General features: G+C 38.5%; 1 protein-coding gene across 2 annotated transcripts in view; it reads right to left on the bottom strand.

The window, feature by feature from the left end:
* The window catches only part of LOC121381874, a 63,685-nt gene extending 43,048 nt beyond the window's left edge, over positions 1-20,637 (bottom strand). The window contains exons 1-2 of one of the 2 annotated variants that reach the window (XM_041511262.1): positions 20,529-20,637; positions 16,189-16,239 (exon numbers count right to left, since the gene is read on the bottom strand). The gene's annotated coding sequence lies outside the window, so the exon portion shown is untranslated. The remainder of the gene's footprint in view (positions 1-16,188; positions 16,240-20,528) is intronic. The other variant, XM_041511261.1, reaches the window with a different exon arrangement.

Raw genomic sequence — 20,637 nt, 5'->3', positions numbered from 1 at the left:
ACTTCAGATTGCTACTTTAATAATAAGAAAAAACATATTCTATTATCCATTTAGAAGTTTATTAACTTTAAATTAAATTGACTTCGTACGTAAAGTGAATCCAATATAAATTTAGTTGTTATTTTATTAAGTGTATTTAAAACGCCGTGGGACATATTTTTTATGTCCTTGTCTACAACAAACAACAATTCGATAGAAGTTTTAGCCCATTTTAAATGGTTTTCTTGTTATTTTGTTAGTATATTTGAAGGGTCATAGGACACTTTAATACGATGGGTGTTGTATATATGCATGTGTGTATATATAATTATATTACCCACTACACAAAGACGGAATTCTCTTTGAAAACTCCACCACAGATAGATTAGGTTTATTGCACTCCAAGGGCACAAAATGAAAATCTCCATTTCTCGATTTAGCCCTCTATTATATCGACTGTAAACACAGTTATAATAAGACTTCTATAGCGAACGGCATCTTTTTTCATGGCGTCACATTAAACGTTTATATTCAGTGGCAAAATTGTTGTGAAAAACAGAATACTCCACGCGCATTGAATGCGAAGGTCAATAGATCCGGCAGTTGAAGAGTTAATCGACCTGCGCTTTATGGCAGGGGTTGTTGTATAGACCAAGTGAAATCAGGTGAGAGGATTATTGAGTTGTTCACGTATCCAGTCATTGGGAGGTCTAGGTTTTTTACACTTTCTATTTAACCGTGTGCTATAATACTATTCATAGAAATGCCAGTTGTATTAATCTTTGAATGGTCGTGTAATCCAAGATGTTAATAAGAGATTCGGAACTTAGAGTTTCTCCAGTACACGCACAAATAAAAACTTAAGTTTGTTTTGTTCAACGGACACCACTAGAGCACATTAATTTATTAATTATCGGATATTAGTAATTTGATATAGTCTTAGAGAGGAAAGCTGCTATATTTTTTCTATTAGTAGCGAGGTATATTTTATATGCACCATTTCACAGACAGGATAGCACATTCCACGGCGTTTGTTTAGTAGTCGTGGTACATTGGCTGGAACGAAAAATAGCCCAATGGGTCCACCGACAGGGATCGACCCCAGACCAACCGCGCATCAGGCAAGTGCCCCTGGATAAATATCAAGACATTGTATGGATGTTATTATATTACTGCATACGAATTTTATTCACCGGTAACTCGTATACAGGGTGGGCTCGACAATAGAGTACCTGTCTCAAGTGCGATGGGTCGGGGGTTCGATCACACTCGGAGGACACGGGCTTTTCTCAATCCTGTGTTCCACGTCTGATAAATCAAAGATGGTGGTATGTTCTGTTCCGTGTATGGTAAAGTGCATATAACAGATCTCTTGAAATAGGAGTAGCATGTGTTTATTGGGGGGGGGGGGATTGTTGGGCTTTTTTTGGGGGGGAGGGGGTTGTGTTGTTGTTGTTGGGTTTTTTTTATGTGACGGCAACGGGTTTTCTCTATTTATACCAAATGTTGAAATACCAATATCCATTGGGCTCTTTCTCTATCCAGCCATGTGCACCACGACTGGTATATCAAATGCTGTGGTATATGTTATAATTTTTGTGGTATAGAGCATATAAAATATCCATTGCTACTAATGGAAAAATGTAAGACTATAATATTATGTCAGAATTATCAAATGTTTGACAACCAATAGCGGATGATTAACAAATCAATGTGCTCTAGTGGTGTCGTTAAACAAAAGAAACTTAAATACCAATATGGCTGACATCAGGTAGTCATAGTTTCAAGATTCCCTTTCTTTACATTTTGATTATTTAAATGACTCAGAAATATCTGGCTCTCTACATAACAGCACGCTTGAAACACAAATGCATTGTCCAGTGGTATAGTCAGAATTAGTTTCTATTCCTGTACTCAGGCCTAGAAGCCCTATCTTACCTGAGTATAACACGCTGGTCAAAGTTCACTATTCAAGCGTTCATTCTTTAATTTTTGTTCACTTCGAATTATTATATAGATCTTCATTATATAGTGGCATAATTAGAATTAGTTTCTCAATTATTCCTGTACTGAGGCCTAGAAGCCCTATCTTACCTGTTTACAACACGCTGGTCAAAGTTCACTATTCAAGCTTTCATTCTCTAACTTTTGTTCACTTCGAATTATTATACAGATCTTCATTATATAGTGGCATAATCTGAATTAGTTTCTCAATTATTCCTGTACTGAGGCCTAGAAGCCCTATCTTACCTGTTTACAACACGCTGGTCAAAGTTCACTATTCAAGCTTTCATTCTCTAACTTTTGTTCACTTTGAATTATTATACGGATCTTTATAATATACTAGCATATTCAAATTTATTTTCTCAATTATTCTTCTTGCCCTGGTCTGGAGCGCTCTTTTACTTGTTCATAAGACTTTAGTCCAAATTCACTATTCAAGCTTTAACACTTTACTTCACAAAGATAAACTTTAGTTCATTTAGAATTATAACACAACACCCCATATCAAATCCTTCCCAGATGTTAGGCACAACGATAAAAGTAATGAGTCGATCAACTGATAGTAATTCAGTAAGAAAGACAAAATATTTCTATAACCGTAACCCAAGTTCCGGTTATTTAAGATTTTGAAATATTGTCCACTGCTTTCATTTAAACCCAAGGTATAAAAAGAATAATGCGGTTATACAACACTTCACAAAAGAATGGTGAAACATCAAATATTACATCTTTTTTATGTCTCTGAGCTTGGTATATAAATATAGTACCTTATGTCCAGCTCAACGTATGCATTAATTAGCGAACTACTTGTTTTCCAAATAATATTCACAAGTAAGCTTAGATAAATTAATATCAGATTTAATAGGTTCCAAGAGTCATGTAGCTCAGTAGCAGAGCGCTTGAGGTGTGACGAGTCACAGAATCGATTGCCTCCAATGGAACCCGTTTTTCCCGCCGTTCCAACCAATGACCCACGACTGGTATATCAAAGGACGTGGTATATAAATACTGATAAAATACATATAAACGTTCCTTGCCGTTTTAGCTTTAGGAAGGGCGGGACGTAGCCCAGTGGTAAAGCGATCGCTTCATGCGCGGTCGGTCTGAGGTCGATCCCCGTCGGTGGGACCATTGCGCTAGTTCTCGTTCCAGCCAGTGCACCACGATTGGTATATCAAAAGCTGCTTTCCTGTATATGGGAAAGTGCACATAAAAGATCCTTTGCTGCATTAGGAAAGATGTAGCGGGTTTCCACTGTTGACTACGAGTCAGAATTACCAAATGTTTGACATCCAATAGCCGATGATTAATTAATCAGGGTGCTCAAGTGGTGTTGTTAAACAAAACAAACTAATTTCTTGGCGTTCGGAACACCATATGTAGCGGAAGCAAATTTTATCTTTGTCTTTTCTCTCTATCGACCAAATGTCGAAATAACCATATGTTAGTCGTGTAGCGAAACAAATATTCCTTTCCTTTCTAAAAGTCAACGTAGTGCACTAAACGTTTGACCAAAAAATTAAGATAGCATCTTTTGGTTCCATTTGATAATGATATGTAATGTTTTTATTCATATCAGACTGAACAATGTGAGAATATTTTTAATACATAAGAAGATAAAGTTATGATGGTAAAGAAAATGTTATTTCTGTATGTGAAAAGGCCAAGCTATAACATGGACATAAATCCTCGCATGAATTTGTCAACATCATTTTACAAGCAATAAGCGAAAAATTCGTGTGACGGTGGCAGTAAATTATTACAAAGGCATCAGAAGCAATTATTGAATTTATTGGATTTGTCCACCGGTTTAAGTACATGTTACGTTTTAGTGAGTGGGTGATCTGTTGTCTATACGTGTTGGAATGTGTGCGTATATGTGTGTATGAACGCACATACCTGGACAGACAGAGAGAGAGAGAGAGAGAGAGAGAGAGAGAGAGAGAGAGAGAGAGAGAGATTAAGCTAAGTATCTCAAGTATTAACGAATGAGTTCATAATTATTTATGAGAGAAATTCAAATGATTATTATAACCTATACGAAAACCCAATTGATCAAAATTATATTATAGTGATAATACACTTTCTTTTAATACAAACCATATGTACAATATTTACACTTACCATCTTCTAACGGGGGTTCCTTTGACAAGGGTTCCTCTGGCGGGAGTTCCTCTGACATAATAATTCCAGTTCGAAAAATAAACAAATCACAGAACCACTTGTTTCAAAAGAATTACAATCATTAATAAAATAGTACTTGTAATTATTTTCTCCTCTTTTTTTCTCTTTTTTCTTTTCTTTTTGTTTTGTATTGTTTTGTTTTGTTGTTGGGACAGTATGCTATAGCTCGTTGACGTGGTTGACACTACCGGCAGGAATCAATCGATACGTTTGTGGTCTATCTGTTCCATCCAAAGCGTTTTCTATGATTCATATTTTATCGTCTGTTTCTTGACCCTTATTGGCTAGGTGACTGGCCGAATGTGCGTACTGGCCCGCCAAAGTCCGCGCGACTCAGCAGACCTGTTTTGCGTGACACGGCGACAAACAAGATCCTTAGTGCCATATACCCGCCATTGAAGAAATGGTCAAATTAGCCAATCACAATTACTCACAATTAAGTCATTTTATTTTATTTCTAACCCTCCTCCCACCAAAAAAAAATGAAAAAAAAAAAAGAAGAAAAAGCAATCGAGTTTTTTCTTTTCAAATTTTGTTATTGTTACTGTACTATTGTTGGTGGAGAATATTTTCGCGTTATTCATGCGATACGTGGGACTGGGCGCAACAAAAGACTCCACATGTGATCTGCCAATAATTATTAGACTTGTGTCGGTGCCAACACTCTGAGCGGTGGAAATAAACACTTACAGAATTGGCGAAGGTATTCACGGGAGCTCAATAAGGGAGCCAGAGGGAGGTCGGAGAGCGGCAACTACCTTTTGATCAATTAAGGCAATCAATTTTCAGTTTTGATGAACCGTTCTAAATTATGCGTCAAAATTACTTTCAAGAAATGACGCAACATTTTCTATTTGACTTTAATCCTACGAGACATTTGTAAATTCAATAATACCAAAACTAACTCTTGCCCGCTACAGACCCTGGTCGGGTTGCTTTTGTTCCCTTGCACATGCCAGTTTCTTCTTTATTTGACTTTTTGTTTTTTAATTACACTATTTTAGCAATATTTTGGTTGAAAATTGCTGTGATAGGCTACTACAAATCTTGTGTACAGCTGCTTCATAGTGGACTCAGTGAATGCTGGACCTCGGTGGTGTCGTCGTTAAGCCATCGGACATACGGCTGGTAGGTACAGGGTTCGCAGACCAGTACCGGCTCTCACCCAGAGCGAGTTTTAACGACTCAGTGGGTAGGTGTAAGACCACTACACCCTCTTTTCGCTCACTAACCACTAACCACTAACAACTAACCCACAGACAACCCAGATAGTTGAGGGGTGTGCCAAGAACAGCGTGTTTGAACCTTAATTGGATATAACCACGAAAATAAGTTGAAATGCAAATGAAATTAGTCAAACTATTTCGGCCAGTACTGAATCAGTAGGAAACAGTAAAACCTCAATACAAAAAGATCCATGTTGTCATGACAACAGCACATCCTGATCCACCTCCGTGGATCCATTGTTTGGGCTTTTCTCTCGTTCCAACCAGTGCACCACAACTGGTCAAAGGTCGTGGTATGTGCTTTCCTGTCTGTGGGAAAATGCATATAAAAGATCCCTTACTGCCTTGGGAAAATGTATCGGGTTTCCTGTAATGACTATACGTACGTGTCAGAATTACCAAATGTTTGACATCCAATAGCCGATGGTTAATTAATCAACGTGCTCTAGTGGTGTCGTTAAAGAAAACAAACTTTAACTTTAGACTAGTAGAAAACAAACTAAAGCCCTAATACAAAAATGTCTAGGTTGTAATGATTACAGATCACCCCTTGGCCCAGGCTGGCTCTGGGCCTAAATCACGGAAAACCGCATTAAGAAAAAAATAGGTAAACAGCAGTTGTGTTCTTTTTTTTCGGTTTCATCTATAGAAATTGAATTTATACAACAAGATTGAAGTACTTAGACTGAATATAGAACAGACTATAAGCGTACGAGACAGGGGGAAGGGCAGGGACACACACACACACACACACACACACAGTGCTGGAGCTTTCTCAAATTCGGGCAAAAACGACAGATATATTCGGTCAAAATGAACTGCACCAAACCTTTTCAGCCTGTTTTTCCATCATTCTAGCCAAACTATCAGTTGTATTTCATTAAAACAAAATGCGTAGTGATTCATGTGCATACCTATATAACTGTCTGGCAGTAAGGCTAATGTGAATAAACGTTGTTATTCAGATTTGGGAATTTTTGTTTAATTCGGGCAAAGATCAGCCTGCCCCTCCCCCTCCTCCCCCCTCCCCGTACACAATTAGGAGCCCGTACGCCTATGGGACAGACGAAACAATATCTAAACCATACACCACTGAAGTAGCAGACATTCTTGTTGAGATGGTGATGCCAAAAAAAAGAGGACATTACGAAACAAAAATGCTCAGCTACGATGTTTCTATGCTTTTCGCGTGGGTATGCAGCACGTCTCTCTCGGATACAGAGCCAGCAATGGCACAGCATTGTAGAAACAAAACCTTAAGGAAACACACCACAATTTGTTGCGTCGTTACCTAATGGATCGATCAATCTGTAGTTTGTTACGTTTTAAAAATAGTTTATTGAACAAAAGAGGAAACTTAATGTGCATGTATAGTAGTTATTTGATTGTATTATGTTATTTGTTTGTTGTTGTTTTTTATAACTTTGGAATATATTATTTATTTGTTAAAAATCCACTCTTCGTTTCCTTTTAATAATAATTACCTATATGTACAATATTATATCATATCTCATTTGATAGTTTGATCACGTACAGTATCTACATAACTCACATCGTATACTTATTATATTTTAATAGATTGGCTTGTTAAGTAACGTTATAGTTATATAACCATACATTTAATTTGGTAATACTGTAGAAGAGATTGCCTGTAGACAAAGAAGATGTCAAAAGTTATCAGTACTCTACTAACGTATATTATATCACAGTTACATACTGGAAAACCGACTTTGATGGTCTAGTGGTTAAGCCATCGGATTTAAGGCTGATATGTATTGGGTTCGCATCTCAATACCGGGGGTGGTAGGGAGGTAGGTAGTCCTGTGGTACAACACTCGCCTGCAATTGCACAATCGGTATAATATCGATCCCCGTCGATGGGCCTATCGGGCTATTTCTCGTTCCAGCCACAACTTAAACAACCAATGTAACGAAGGTCGTGACATTTACCATCCTGTATGTGGGATACTGCATATAAAAGGTTTGAAAGATTTCGAAACAACATGCGTTATCATTGTAAAAATTTAAAAACCTGCTGCACGACAATTACGTTATGAAATAAGGAAATCTTTATTCCATCTTCATCCCTTCTTTCTGAACATTGGAAACTCAATCAAATAAATTTTATAAAATAACAAATTCCTCGAGACAACAACAACAACAACAAAACAAATATTATAACGCATTAATATGTGTTCAAAGTAAGAAACATCATGTATTAAATTTCACGAAAGTCGTTGTCAACTAGAAATACCGTACAGTGTTGACAAGAAGTAGAAGACGCACCTTTAAGTATCCAATAACCTGGTGTTGATCATTTTGGAAATTGCCTGCTGACACGCTAACACGACTACAGGTAGCAAACTGGCTGACATTAAAAGAGTGAAAACAATAGAACAATGTCACTTAAAGTCGTTAATTACTTGGTCACGTAGATAGCTTCACAAAATGGACTGATTACGTTGTTTTCGTTAGTTTTAGTGTTCGGTCCGAATATTCTTATATTCGCTCGCTAATTTGGTATTCGAAATATTCGAATAGTATGTTTAGGTCGGATGTGAAAAACCACTCTAAATGAGATTAATAATCCGGTTTCTTTGAATTGTCAGATCGGTCCTGCATGCAGCTTGCCTCGTGCATTCAGTCGTGAATATAAAACGTGTCTCGAGTTTCATAATATAATAATAGTGTTAGGAGTGACGTCGACAGTATTTTCAATAACACGGGAATGGGGTTTATCTATACTAATCAATATGTCGATTTTAAATCCTATAAACAAGAACTAAAAGAAATCTCTGCGATTAATTCATACAACAGTACTTTTTCGAATACTATACAATTTTCTATGGACCAATTTATACATTAAAATTTTTACTTCGAAATCTATTTGAAGAGATTATCGTACCAAAATAGATACTGTGTAACTAAATTTAAATTACTACTAAAGAAAGGTATATGGTTTAACATTACTAAAGATATTATCCTATGTAAACTTTGTAATACTCATATTAAAGATGAACACCATTATTTATTCAGTTGTAAAGAATCAAAATATTGAAAAGAGAAGATGAAAAAAAAAAAAATATATAGAAGCGTGTTTAAAATGAAAGGTATGCTGTTTTTGTGTAATGCATCATTACAGAAAAATCTTGCTCTATTTATTAAAAATCTAGTCTTGTGAACTTGTGAAATAATGTTTCTCCTATACACATTTAGCTATTTTGATTATGTACCCGGTGTTCATTGTTAACTATAGGTATTCCGTGTTGATGCGTGCTCTTGGCATATGTTGTATCTATGTACTTGCACTATCCTCTTGCAGTTACATATTGTAATGTGTCTGAGTGTTGTTAAATCCACCCGAATCCGTTCAGTCAGCAGTTTAGAGCTGAGTACTGTCAAAATGTTACATTCTCTAGCAAAATTAAAAATTAAAAAACCCCACAAAAAATAACAACATGTGAACTGATCTGATGGTATATGGTTTGTGAAAAAATATCTTAGAATAATGACTTTTGATTAGAGACTGTTCACACAGACCATGTAATCACTTTCAAATTTGACTTGAAATTGCCAAGACATGAATTTAATATTAATTATCTTCTTTCATTTCCATGTTCTAAGGTTTGTTTTTCTTCTTTATTATCATGTGCACTCGTTTCATTATTAAGTCCATTTTGTACGGGTGCGGGATTTTGGCGTGGTGCAGGCGCGGTACAATGATAACGAAGTCATTCAAAATTTCGATTCTATGGTTATGAATAGAAATGTTTCCACATGCATCAAACACCGCGCGCATGAAGAATTGCTCCTTTGCGTACAATTAAATAGACATGTACATAGTGATACTACTCTAAATGCATGTTCTTTGATAATTTATAAGCGGGGGAGGGGTTGGGCTTTTATTTAGATGAATAATTAACTCTGGATAAAGGTAAGAGATTAAATTGTAAATTCTAATACATGCGTATGTAATATCAGATCTAAGGGTAGAGTAAACCTTCATTTATTCATTCATTTCGATTTATTTTCGTGCTTATATCCAATTAAGATTCAAGCACGCTGCCCTGGGCATACACCTTCTGGGCAGTCTGTCCAGAGAGTGGGTTAGTGGTTAGTTGTTAGTTGTTAGTGGTTAGTGAGAGAGAAGTCGGTGCAGTGGTCTTACACCTACCAATTGAGTCGTTAAAACTCGCTCTGGATGGGAGCCGGTACCGAGCTGCGATCCCAGTACCTATCAGCCTTATGTACAATGGATTAACCACGACACCACCATTTGTAATGTAAAGCTTGTTTGACATGACATGACATAATGTTTTTAACATGCTCATATACCACTAAGGTTCCCCCCCCCCCCCCCCCCCCCCCCCGGGTTCGACCTCTGGAGGCCAGTGACCCAACCCGGGGCAGAATTACTTAGGACAATTTTGAATTTACGCCAATCAGGGGATGGGGCTTTATATATTAACATTTGTTGCGACATTTCTAAAGTAATAAAATTCATAAATATAATTTTTAAAACATTTATATAATTTTGATCGCAATTTTGGAACGGGTGTTTCTAATGTTAAAATAATAATACAGAGCTTTCTATTAACCCTAATTTTCCAGGTAGGTTGGTTTCTAGGAGGTTGTGCCTAGGCCACAGGAAGTTTGTTTAGCAAAGGGGCCGAGTGTTATAAAGGGCACCAATCATATTGGGAACTTCAGTGTGGCCGCAAACCGGGGGAGGGCCCCGAGGGGGCGGGAGGCAGTCCCCCGGATTATATTTATAGTGGCTTTACTACCTATGTGTAGTGTTTGGCAACAAGAAAGTGTAGTGCACGTTACTCATTATGTCATCCAGCTAATTAGTCTCAATAGCGAACACGTTTCAACAAAAACGTTTCAAAAAAAAAAAAAAACCCAAAACAACAAAACATCAATTAATTTCAAAAATAATAAAACATGTTTATTTTTTATCAGCAGGTTATAGGTTAGGTACAGTAATAATATATTTTTTATCAGCAGGTTATAGGTTAGGTACAGTAATAATATATTTTTTATCAGCAGGTTATAGGTTAGGTACAGTAATAATATATTTTTTATCAGCAGGTTATAGGTTAGGTACAGTAATAATATATTTGTTATTAATGTCAACTAAGGTAATTGTGATTTTAATGACTAAGACGTTTATGTGTTATTACACAATGAAGTGAGATCACATCGTCACCAATATGCGTACCGGCCTCGGTGGCGTCGTGGTTAGGCCATCGGTCTACAGGCTGGTAGGTACTAGGTTCAGATCCCAGTCGAGGCATGGGATTTTTAATCCAGATACCGACTCCAAACCCTGAGTGAGTGCTCCACAAGGCTCAATGAGTAGGTGTAAACCACTTGCACCGACCAGTGATCCATAACTGGTTCAACAAAGGCCATGATTTGTGCTATCCTGCCTGTGGGAAGCGCAAATAAAAGATCCCTTGCTGCTAATCGGAAAGAGTAGCCCATGTAGTGGCGACAGCGGGTTTCCTCTCAAAATCTGTGTGGTCCTTAAGCATATGTCTGACGCCATATAACCATAAATAAAATTTCTTTCTTTCTTTAATTATACGTGTATATCTTACCAGTCATAAAATTAATAAAGTTTGTTTGTTTCGTTTAAAGACACCACTAGAGCTAACTGATTTACTAATCATCGGCTATTGGATGTCAAACATTTGATAGTTTTGACATATAGTCTTAGAGAGGAAACTGTTACATTTTTCCACTAGCAGCAAGGGATCTTTTATATGCACTTCCCCACAGACAGGAAAGCACATATCACGGCCTTTGACCAGTTGTGGTGCACTGGTTGAAACGAAAAAACCCCAATCAGTTGAATGAATCCACCCAGGTGGTTCGATCCTGAGACGCAAGCACCTCAAGCGAGCACTCAACCGACTGAGCTAAATCCTGCCCCTAAAATGAATAAATTGCATCATACTCTGTGCGTAGTTTACTGCTATTAAATACTGACTGAAACATGCTTGCCCTTCATTACTGTCAAAATAGTTTTTATACAATCTCTTCATTACTTCTGGCGGGATTTAGCTAAGGCGGTGGAGAGCAAGCTCGAGGTGCTTCGGTCGAAGGATCAAATCCGCTCGGTGGACTTTTTCTCTGATTGTTTTTGTTTTGTTTTGTTTTTTGCCCCTGTTGCAACCAATATCTCATGACGAGAGTCCGTGGTATGTGCTGTTCTGTATGTGACAAAGTATATAAAAGATCCCTTGCTGCTAATGGGGAAAATGTAGCGGGTTTCCTTTGAAGACTAGTGTCAAAATTATCAAACCTTTGAAATCCAACAGCCGTTTAAAATAATGTGCTCTAGTGGTGTCATTAGTCAAAAGTAATAATTAACTTTTGATTTAACCTCAACAACAACAACTGTATTTCATGTTTAATTTATTTAAGAACTCTTAGCCAATTAAGATTCAAACACGCTATTCCGGGCACACATCTCAGATAACTGAGGTATGTGCCCGGAATAGCGTGATTAGTTAAAAGTCGTTAGTTACAGATAGGTCGGTATGGTGACCTTACGCTTCTCCATTGAACCGTTAAAACTGGCTCCTGGTGGGAGCCGATACCGGGATGCGAACCCAGTATTTACCAGCCTTAAATCAGCTGAAGCCGGTGGTAACAACAACAAATACATATCCCTCACACCCCACCCTGTTTTTACGTAAAGATGTATTCATGCGCACGACCAATGAAAAGGTTTATGGTCCCGTTTGTCGTAAGCAGTCAAATTATGAAAATTAATCCGCGCATGCCGATATGAAAAGCCGTCAGTGGATCACTCGCACAAAAGAAGTGAATACTTCATTTAGCTTTAATAACCAGCTTTAGAAAGTTGTTGTGGGGCAATAAATGTACTGTTTACTGTAACTGTAATATTGCCAGAATGCTTTAATTCAACATTAATATTAAAGCGTGTATGTAGTCAGGTGAACTAGAAACTGATGTTTGTAATACGGTCATAAAATTGAAAACTGGCAAGTGCTTTCAGGCATGTTGCAAAGTCTTTACGTTGTTAAAACATCAAGACTTTTTTCTAATGATTCTGAAAGGAAATCCATGTCACAACATAGTGTGGATTATTACCATTAAAAACGACTGCTGGGGAAAAAAGTGGAGTGGATCGAGTATAAATCAGCTAATCGGGCAGCAGTCAAGGGTCCGAGATTTCAAACCTGTAGGAGATGAGCGTGGGATGAGTGGAATATTTGACAGGATGAATTCTAGGGTGGGGTTCTGGGGCATGCTTCCTGGAAAATGTTGAATTAAAATTGCTCAGAGTCGAGTTTTCAAGGCATGTTAATGCTATATATTGTGGATGATGAATTTTTTAAAAACAATAAAAAGTGCATTTCAAAAAGGCGAAGGAGGGGCATAGAACCTCTGTAACCCCCTGTGGATTCGCCAGTGGATTTCATGATTAAATTGATTAACGTATTTTCTTGAATGTTAATGTATATTTCCACAGTTGATGGAGCCTAACAATGTCTTCTTTCCTCCCCTCTACCGTGATGGAGCCTAACACTGTCTTCTTTCCTCCCCTCTACCGTGATGGAGCCTAACAATGTCTTCTTTCCTCCCCTCTACCGTGATGGAGCCTAACACTGTCTTCTTTCCTCCCCTCTACCGTGATGGAGCCTAACAATGTCTTCTTTCCTCCCCTCTACCGTGATGGAGCCTAACACTGTCTTCTTTCCTCCCCTCTACCGTGATGGAGCCTAACAATGTCTTCTTTCCTCCCCTCTACCGTGATGGAGCCGCCTCGTACATTGATCTCATATTAAGTCGGTATAAAATAGTTTTAGGCGTATGGGAAGGGGGGAGTGTTTTGAGGGTCGAACCCCATCCTGCCCCTATTCAAGTAAATTTTCTTTTTTCAATCCAGTGTGTGTGTGTGTGTGTGTGTGTGTGTGTGTGTGTGTGTGTTTATGTGTGGTGTGTGTGTGTGTGTTTATGTGTGGTGTGTTGATATGTGTGTGGTGTGTGTGTGTGTTTATGTGTGGTGTGTTTATATGTGAGTGTGTGTGTGCTTGAGTGTGTTTGTGTATGTGCGTGTGTGTGTGCGTGTGTGTATGTATGCGAGTTTGTGTATGTATGTGAGTTTTTGTGTGTGCGTTTGTGTGTGACAGTGTGTGTGTGTAGGGGGCCATGCGTGTGTGCGTGTGTGTGTGTCCAGTTCAATTGTTTTGTCTTGTTTTGTTTTGTAATTTTGGAATATTTCTTTTTATTAAAACAATGACTATTATGTAACCAGCAAGAAAAGTGTAAGTTAGCTTTTGTTAAAACATCACACATACATACAACAACATTTCATCACCATTCTGAACCACAATTAAAAAAAAAAGGTCTCAATGGAATTCTTTGTAATAAATATGGTAATGACATCAATAAAATTGATCATAAGTCATTTAAGTTCACGGGATATTCTCGAACCGGGCCTGCTGAGGTTTACCCCGCCTGAAGAACAATATCACCATTGATTTGCCTTTCCCGCCATTCACCGACGTGGCCACGCAATTCAATGGCGCTAATTAGCCATGATCCCGACTTGAACCTTTGCACACATGCGTAACAGTCCGACTTGAAAGTAATATTAGCGTTATGCGCTGACCAACTTAGTTTAATATTAATAACAAAGCTAATATTTATCCGATGAAGCAAATCCAACACGTTCTGCATGTGAGTTTATGCGGTGCGTTTTACCGTCTGTATATTTGTTTCTGTTGAGTTTTTTGTTCTTGTTTGTTATTTGTTTGTGGGGTTTTTTTTTTGTGGTTTTTGGGGTTTTTTTTGTTGGGTTTTTTTTTTTTTGGGGGGGGGGGGGTGTTATTTTTCTTTGGGGGAGAGGTGTTAGCTAATGTTATCTATAGCACGTCCATCCTACTGTTGCTGTTGTGGTTTTTGTTGTTGTTGTTGTTGTTTTATTATTGCAGTGTAACAGTTAAAGTTTGCTTTGTTTAACAACACCGCCAGGGAACATGGATTTATTAATCATCGGCTATTGGATGTCAAACATTTGGTAATTTTGACATTTATAGCAAGGTTCGTTTTTATATGCACCATCCTACAGACAGGTTAGAACATACCACGGCCTTTAATATACCAGTCGTGATGCATTGGCTAGAACGTGAAATAGTATACCCAAGGCGCTCACTGACGGGGACGTCAAGCAAGCTCTTTATCACCGGGCCCGTGCTTATAAAACGTTTAGACGTCACACGCATATAACTCCGCCTGCCACGGACCCCAGTCGGGCTGCTGGTGCTCTCCTGCACATGCCAGTGCAGGCGTGCGCTCAAACAGCTTGCTGTGAATGTGCACGTTAATAGCTATACCATACCATACATTGTCATGACATTACTGTCTCAGACTATTGTTACAAGCTAAGATTCCGACACATCCATCCTGTTGTTTAGTTACAAGCTAAGGTTCTGACATATCCATTCTGTTGTTTAGTTACAAGCTAAGATTCTGACACATCCATGCTGTTGTTTAGTTATAAGCTAAGATTCTGATACATCCATTCTGTTGTTTAGTTACAAGCTAAGATTCTGACACATCCATGCTGTTGTTTAGTTATAAGCTAAGATTCTGATACATCCATTCTGTTGTTTAGTTATAAGCTAAGATTCTGGCACATCTATTCTGTTGTTTAGTTACAAGCTAAGATTCCGATACATCCATTCTGTTGTTTAGTTACAAGCTAATATTCTGGCACATCCATTCTGTTGTTTAGTTACAAGCTAAGATTCTGGCATATTCATCCTGTTGTTTAGTTACAAGCTACAGTTTTGACACATTCATTCTGTTGTTTAATTATAAGCTAAGATTCTGGCACATTCATCCTCTTGTTTCGTTACAAGCTAAGATTCTGATACATCCATCTTGTTTCATTACACGATAATTACATGATCTAGCTCAAACATCCTTTGTTTCATCATAAGTTAAGGTTTTGACAAATGTATCCTTTCGTTTCGTTACAAGCTAAGGTATCCTTTCGTTTCGTTACAAGCTAAGATTCCAGCTTATTCAGTGAATTCATCCCTTTGTTTCGTTACAAGCTAAGGTATCCCTTTGTTTCGTAACAAGATAAGGTATCACTTTGTTTCGTTACAAGCTAAGGGATCCCTTTGTTTCGTTACAAGATAAGGTATCCCTTTGTTTCGTTACAAAATAAGGTATCACTTTGTTTCGTTACAAGATAAGCTCTCTCTCTCTCTCTCTCTCTCTCTCTCTCTCTCTCTCTCTCTCTCTCTCTCTCTCTCTCTCTCTCTCTCTTTACCCCCACTTTTTATATTTGCTTGTCGCCCCATATAACAACGCATAGATAGTGTGAATGCCCTCCCTCCCGAAATATGGATGTCCTCCACATGAAATCCTACGACAATGCCTCTTTCAGTCTCTGTAAGGTGTGTATAAAGTATCTTTGTGCATAATATAAGTATGTATGTGTGCGCGCGTTTTGTGTGCGCGCGCGCGCGCGTGTGTGTGTGTGTGTGTGCGCGCGCACGCGCGTGTGTGTGTGTGTGTAGGTTTGTATAATAAACAATTATTTCGTGTGCATCTAAGTATCTTCTGTGACTTTACGGGTCATCGTGACTCTGAAATTTGACGCCAGCGTTTCAAAGAAATATAAAACCGTGTTTATAATCACTGGTATACTCAATGGGTATTCGTATTCAAACAACAACAACGCAACACAACGCAATCGCAATAATAAAACTCATCTTGGTGTAAAACAACTGACTCTTACCTTAAGATGTGTGTTCAGTGTTCAAATTCCGTAAATTAAATAAGTCTGGCCCTGAAAGATTAAAACCAAACACACCATTTGTAATGACAACTCTTGTGGATTTACATGCGGCTCTATTTATTTTATGAGTGTCTGCACCTAGGTACATGAATGGTTTCGTTATGCAAATTACAGAACCACAATTATTTCGTCAATCACAACAGCATTACAACAATTTGTCATCGATATGTGCAACCCTTTTATTTTCGCACAAAGACTGGGTGTTTAGTGATTGTGAACGGCAGTGAAATGCAAATTGTACCGCCTTTAGCTTGCTAGCGTTTGAATAGCAGCGATTAGAAATGATTTCACACGCTAAAGCATTGTTTCGATTCGGGTCAGTGAAATAAATGGCCCAGACCGTTATCCGTAGCGCGAGTTGAAGGCAATAGGGACTGGGCTTTTCAAGCGCCTCTGTATGAATTTCAATGCTTTTGTCGACAATCCCACATAACTCATTTGGTATTCGTAATTCTTTGGAATTACTTATCATAATAACGACGAAAATATATTATGAGCGGTTCAAAAGACCGTTGGATTTTACATTGGGAGGGTGGGAGTTGAAACCGACAATGGAGTCTGGGAGAAAGCGTAATAGAAAGTGCCATTAAAGGGGTTGCTATTTAACGTGATATATTACACACGTGCCGTCTAATCATAGAAGCGCTGCTAAACAACTACCCAGACAAAAATAAAATCATTTCCACTTAGAGACGGCTAAGGGCGGGATGTAGCCCAGTGGTAAAGCGCTCACTTGATGTGCGGTCGGTCTGAGATCGATCCCCGTTGGTGGGCCCATTGGGCTATTTCTCGTTCCAGACAGTGCATCACGACTTGTATATCAAAGGCCGTGGTATGTGTTATCCTGTCTGTGAGTTGGTGCATATAAAAGATCCCTTGCTACTAATGGAAAATGGGTTTCCTCTCTAAGGGCCGATTTCTCGGCGACCGCTCAAATATGCAAGGTTTAAACCCTCGCTCACGATCACTCAAACCTAGTTCAATATGAACCATCGATCATTATAGATCCCATTTCACGTGCGACTTCATTATCTCGCTCAGCAAAACCTGGCTGTTCCATGTTGCATTCATTTCATGTACCCTTTTATTGTTTCTTGTTTCTATCAGTTATCAGTTATGACAAAACGTTGTAACAATTAAATAATTAACATCGGAATATAGTCGAGAATAAACAAACAGATAGCAGAAGCAACAGGGATTAAGAAAATGATGGTCGTATATAACCATTAAATATAACGCTGACGAAAACACCCACAACCGAACAATCAAATAATTAAAGTTCAAGTTTTGTTTAACGCTATCACTAATAAAGCACATTGATGTATTAAGCATGAATGATATCACTAATAAAGCACATTGATGTATTAAGAATCGGCTATTGGAATGAATGAATGAATGAATGAATGATATCACTAATAAAGCACATTGATGTATTAAGCATCGGCTATTGGAATGTATGAATGAATGAATGATTGAATGAATGAATGAATGAATGAATGATATCCCAGCAAAAAAAACACAACAGCTACTTGGCGTCAAACAATGGTAAACAATATATATATATATATATATATGCTTGAATTGATGATGATCATCAATATAAACCGGCCTCGGTGGCGTCGTGGCAGGCCATCGGTCTACAGGCTGGTAGGTACTGGGTTCGGATCCCAGTCGAGGCATGGGATTTTAAATCCAGATACCGACTCCAAACCCTGAGTGAGTGCTCCGCAAGGCTCAATGGGTAGGTGTAAACCACTTGCACCGACCAGTGATCCATAACTGGTTCAACAAAGGCCATGGTTTGTGCTATCCTGCCTGTGGGAAGCGCAAATAAAAGATCCCTTGCTGCCAATCGGAAGAGTAGCCCATGTAGTGGCGACAGCGGGTTTCCTCTCAAAATCTGTGTGGTCCTTAACCATATGTCTGACGCCATATAACCGTAAATAAAATGTGTTGAGTGCGTCGTTAAATAAAACATTTCTTTCTTTCTTTCTTTCTTTAATTATACGTGTGTATCACAGTGTAAAGGATTGTGCAAAGTGTAATTACCATAAGTATGTTAACAGTTCGTGTATATGAATATGACATAAATATATTAAAATACTGAATGGAAGTCAATGTGTCGTAAAAAATTTAAAATAAGTTGTGGGTGAAATGGAAATAATTCCATCATATGTTGTCTTCCAAATATATCTTTTCGCGTCTGTTCAAAATTATTACTCTCCACCAAAAAGATGGTGAACCGTCAGAGTACAAAGACACTGCGTTGGAGGATCTTTCTTCAAAATAAATGAATGTGTCAAATATGTGTGATCGATGCGAGCACGACACAAGACTACTTCATCCTTCCTGCACCGCCTGTAGGAGGACTTTCACTCTCCTAGGACTAGCTTGACAGAATGAAGCTTGTTTGCAAACGCACCGTTCCAATCATATTGCCAAGTTGAAAATATATATATTGGTTAATATCACGTTTAAGATCAATGTAAGGCACGCCAACCCTAGAATGAGGCAAATCTAAAGCAGACTTGGTAGCTACATCTGCCTTTTCATTATCCCTGATGCCAGTATAGCTGGGAACCAAACAAAATGATAATGTCTTTATTAGTAATAGATAAAAAGACACACTTTCGTATCAACATCCCAGTTAAGGGGTTTTCCAGCTTAATATTTTGTAAAGTTTGGAGACACGAAAGTAAGTCTGTAAAAATAATATACTTGATGTCGTCTTAGAAATCTCGCTACATCAGTAGCATGTGATTTTATATGCACCACCCCACATACAGGATAGCACATACCACGGCCTTTGATATACCAGTTGTGGTGCACTGGCTAGATCGAGAAATAGCTCAATTGGCTCACCGATGGGCATCGAACCTAGAAGACCGGGCATCAGGTGGACGCTTTATCACTGGGCTACTTCCCGCCAATCCAGACAATTAAAGGCATGCTGGGAAAATCTCAAAACATGGGCGAAGAGAAAAAACAAACCAAAAAGAAAAACGAATGTTAGGCTGGAAACCTTCCGCACAGGTGGTGGAACTCTAGTACCGTGTCCCAGCTGGCGACGAAAAGGCGGTGGAAGGAATTATTCAAAATGTATATGACCCTCTACCTAATAACTTAATGATGATGCCACACCAAATGAAAATGGTACGTGTATATTGTGTGGCACCTACAACCTCTGGGCATTCACTGTACATGTTTGTGATAAAATCGTGTTTGGTACGATCTATCTCATCACCAGATGGAAATTTTGTCTATGTCGTGCTGCAGTAGCCAATGCAGTACGCCTTATTGCATGGTTTGCACTTGCTATGCTTACTGAAGTTAAATCTGTACAAACTATGTGAAATGAACCTGTTGCAAGAAACCTCGATGTCAACAGTATTTGCTACATGTCTGTGATGTTATGGCCTTTGTTTACAAGTTATAATTAATCGTGGAACATAATTTCCAAATTATGCACACCTTTCTTTGAAAAACAGAATCGTTGCCGGACTTCATCTTCACTGTATGCGTCAAACGGGTCACACTGTACCCTAGAAACAGGCGGTAGGCTACTTAAAGATATAGCAATTTCAAGATCGTCAGTATCGGAGTCGGCCATATTTCCATGGATCAAGGCCTTAAACACCCGATTTGTGGGTTTACCTTGAACCTTGTTTAAGACGTTCCCGCTAAAGCTAAAACTATTTTGTAGTGTAATATTCATACAGGTGTACAGGGAAACTGTAGACAAAAGGGTTCGCTAGGTGCATATTCGACACCCCCGTCATAGGCGTACGGTCTCCTATCTTTGTAGGGTGTGTGTGTGTGTGGGGGGGGGGGGGGGCAGACTAGCTTTCGCCCGAATTAAACGAAAATGCCCGAATTTACATAACATTTCATGATATTAGCATTTCTACTAAACAGCTATACAGGGGTGCAAATGAATATCTATGTACTTGGATTATAGCTAATTTTGAGGGTAGAAGGATGGAAATCATTGGTAAAAAAACAGTCTCAGGTTAGCTCATTTTGCCCGAATATCACTATCATTTTTGCCCGAATTTGAGGTTTTGCTCAGGCACGGGGGGGGGGGGGGGGAGGCAGTTGCCCCTCTGCCCCCTGTCGTGTACGTTTATGACCTCCAACCCCATGTTCAGACCACGCTATGCCCCTAAGTATATATATTTTTTCTTGGGAGTGTGCGTAAGCGCGGACATATCGTTCCTACGGGCCTGCATTAAGTAAACACTGTACACCGATGCCATGTAGTCTAATATTGAACAGCTTACCGTAGAGTATTGAAAAACATTCCACAGAATTACTGCAGATTTAGATACAAAAATGAATAGAACCAGTACGTAAATCATTACGGCATTGGTATTTCGATTATGACGTCAC

Source organism: Gigantopelta aegis, chromosome 9 (genome assembly GCF_016097555.1).
Source record: "Gigantopelta aegis isolate Gae_Host chromosome 9, Gae_host_genome, whole genome shotgun sequence".
NCBI lineage: Eukaryota > Metazoa > Mollusca > Gastropoda > Neomphalida > Peltospiridae > Gigantopelta > Gigantopelta aegis.
Note: the sequence above shows the minus strand (reverse complement) of the source record. Positions and strands in the feature narration are given on the sequence as shown.